Source organism: Mixophyes fleayi, chromosome 2 (assembly GCF_038048845.1).
Source record: "Mixophyes fleayi isolate aMixFle1 chromosome 2, aMixFle1.hap1, whole genome shotgun sequence".
NCBI classification, from domain to species: domain Eukaryota; kingdom Metazoa; phylum Chordata; class Amphibia; order Anura; family Limnodynastidae; genus Mixophyes; species Mixophyes fleayi.
In genome coordinates, this window is record NC_134403.1 from 182290211 (window position 1) to 182293750 (window position 3540).

Here is a 3540-nt window from a genome sequence, read left to right on the forward strand (position 1 = left end):
TGACATAATGGACCCTAAATATTCACTGTACAGCACAGTGTAATATGGTAGCGCTATATTAGCAACTACAAACATGCCTAGCGAGACTTTGGGCAGGCTCTCTCTACTGCAAACTTATCCTGTTCTCCTCTCTTCCTATTTCTACCACCATGTTATCAGTGGCAGGTTTATCATCCGTGTTTGTCCTCTCTCTGTGAGCGAGACCCTTTCTCAATACATGAAAAGTTGGTCAGCTTATTAAAGACATTCTCCAGTTAAAATATCAATTCTATATTGTGGTTTTAACCTACAAAGTCTTCTGCAATGTCACATTTTCTAACATCTCCTATCTCAGCTCTGGTTCTATCCTTCTTCAAACTAAAATGTGAGGTCTCATGAGCAGGAGACTCGTCAGCCTTTGATTTGACAAGCACTTGGACACCTTTCAAATCAACAACAATAATAACAGTAAGATTGTAATATTTATACCAAGCACGTACACTCTTCTTACACTCAGCATCAAAGTAGATGCATTTGAAGTATAAAATAATAAAAAATATTACACAAATGACATGAATATATGTAAAATACCCTATAATAATGTAGTCTTAAAGTTGTTGAGTACTAAGGTCATCACTGATGTCACATGATTCATTGTGAAAATGTTACATAATGGGATGCAAAACTGTCAGTGAAGGCAAAACATACCTGGATATAAGGATCACCTTGTCCAAACACCTTGTTCTATTTCAAAATAAAACTAGTGTATTATAAGGAATAAAACCCTGTACTGCAAATGAAAAAGGATATTAGAAATCCCTTTGAAGTTCCCTAACTTCCATATGGCCCCGAACTCCCCTGCGGCTTCTAATATACTTAGATTTTACAGCTGGCAGTACATTATTCCAGAGATATTATTACAATATACCTTATTTAAAATAGGTATGCTAATGTTAATGTAGGACATACAATTTTTACATTCACACAGCTGACCAACTTAGAATATATTTCTTGGCGTTACACAAAAAGGGAGACAAAGTGACTATTTACTCTAGGGGGTAAATTTATCAAGATGCAGATTTGAAAAAGTGAAGCTGTTGCCTATAGCAACCAATCATATTCTAGTTATCATTTATTTAGTACATTCTACAAAATGACAGCTACAATCTGATTGGTTGCTATAGGCAAAATCTCCAAACCTGCAGCTTGATAAATTTACTCCTAGGTTTTGAACCAGGGTCACAATAAGTGTCTTAAGGTCATTGGTATGCAGTTAATTGCACCTTACACTACGCACCTTGTAATTAGGATACTGTTTAACAAAAATGGCAGATATATTCCATATTCTTGACGATTGAATGCTCTAAGGAGGAGATTCAATTGCCTGCAGGGACGCCACCAGGGGGGTACTGGCGTGTGGGGCCTGGGCTTACCATGGGGGCTCGCTGTACCTGATGGTGGCTGTCCCCCCCTGCATCCCTGCTGCTGCATGCCTGCTTCTGTGAGCCTGGCTGTCATAGACAGGCAGCTGTTAAACAGGATCGCAGGGGACTAATAGCTCCGCCCCTGTGATCATGTGATCCGCCCCCTATCTCTTTCATTTGCTTCTGAGCCTGGCTGTCACTGTGACAGCCAGGCAGCTGTCAAACAGAATCACAGGGGATTAATAGCTCCGCCCCTGCGATCATGTGATCTGCTCGCTCTCCCTGTTAGTTACTGGTGTTGCCTGACATCACACATATGTTCCAGTTGCTGCTTTAGGAAGAAGAAGAGAGGCTGCAGCAATCAACAATCTAGGTAAGTACATTTATTTAAAAAAAATATATATTTTAAAAGAGATTACTTGCTGGGATTTTCAGAACTAGCTGTTGCTGTATTGTTTTCTTTTAAGAAAACATAAATAAGTGGTTTCTAACATTGCAAAGATTCTAAATTTTGAACTCTAAATTTTGGAACAGCACCATCAGATAGGAAAAAGGGTATCTTTCTGTGTGCTTCCTCTCGGAAACATCTGAGAACATAGTCTTACTGGAACGTGGTACCAGTAAGTTGTATACTGGATTTAGCTGCCCTGATCTATATATCTGACTAGTCCTCCAGGTCCAGGGTATCTCCAAGGTCTGTTTCCCATTTCATTTTATAAGAAACTTTAACATCCGCATGAGACAAAAGCAAGGAATTGTATAAAGTTTGGGATCAGGTTCTACTAGGAGTGGTTGCCAAGACTGTTACACCAGATCTAGTGAGCAGTATGATAGTGATAAGTTTTTGTTAGAATGGAAAATATTCTTATTTGCAAGTATTAGGGAAAATATGTATTAGGGAGGCCACAAGATGCCTGCAGTTGTTTGATCAGGGGGTAGATACCAGACCTATTCAGGTAGTACCAGCCCAAAAATGTGATGAAAGAGATGCCAATCCAACAACTCTGCAGATGCTGTGATTTAAGCCCGGTGTTTTCTTGGACCCTATGATTAGTGAGAGTACATGTTATAAATATACATGATGTGCAACAATTGGATCTTTCCTTTAAGAGCTAATGTGTGAACCAAAATATGACAGTTGTGCTACATTTATACATAGCAAATGAGGCTGGTCTTGAAATCCGTCTAATTATGTCACATATTATTCTTTATATTGGGTTGTACAGATATATTCCCGGAGACCTTCATGGAGGATTGGTTGCTTCAATTATTTGGAAGAGATACTACTCAATTGATCATTGAAGGGGCACACCGTATTTCTAATCTGAGACCCCCACCTGGTGCTCCCCTTGCACCTTTATTGCAAAAATTCTTAATTTCAAGGACAGAGATAATGTTCTTCATCTTGCCTGGACCAAGGGTCCATTGATGTGCCACGAACAAAGGATGGTTGTTTTTCCAGATTTCTCTATTTACATATAGAAGAATCAAGCTTAAATTTTACAGGTCAAAAGACGAAGACAGGATTTACAGTTACTCTATGCCATGCTCTTTCCAGCCCAGCTGAGGGTGGTCTTGGATGGCACCACTCACTTTTTGAAATCCCCACAGCCTGTTGTTGACTGGCTGGACCACAATGTTCATTGCTGATTCCTATCTGGATGTTTCTATTCTGCTATGTTATTACTGATGGACGGTAGTGGCATCGTATAATACTGCCTCAAGTTAAAATTTCTGTGATTCACTCTAATGGTGTTTTATATATGTCTGATATTCTCTATGTCCATCTGTTGTTGTGTTTTATTTGCTGTTTGCAAAGCATTTTGAATCATTTTCTATTATTCACTTTGACCATTTTACTGGAAATACCATGATGTCAGGGCCTTCCACCTCCTTCCTTCACCCCCTTTTTCTATTTCTAGTCCCCTTTTTTTCAGGTTTCTTCTTTTTTTTTTGACTCTGCCCCCCTAGGAGAGTTTTTGTTGGAAGATATTTTGTTGGAATGTTTGGGATCCAGGTATGCCATAGTTGGTTTTGGGTATACAGGGTGGGATTGGGAAACAGTTTGGATGTTTAATTTTTTATGTCTGTTTGTAGAATTAGGTAATGTGTCATGTACTGCATTTTTTATTTTTCT

General features: G+C 39.0%; 1 long non-coding RNA gene across 1 annotated transcript; it reads left to right on the top strand.

The window, feature by feature from the left end:
* The first annotated feature begins 1651 nt into the window (after positions 1-1651).
* LOC142138403 (uncharacterized) lies at positions 1652-3187 on the top strand. The gene is made up of 2 exons (XR_012688020.1): positions 1652-1776; positions 2630-3187. It is a non-coding gene; the product is annotated as an uncharacterized LOC142138403 (long non-coding RNA).
* The last annotated feature ends 353 nt before the right edge of the window (positions 3188-3540 follow it).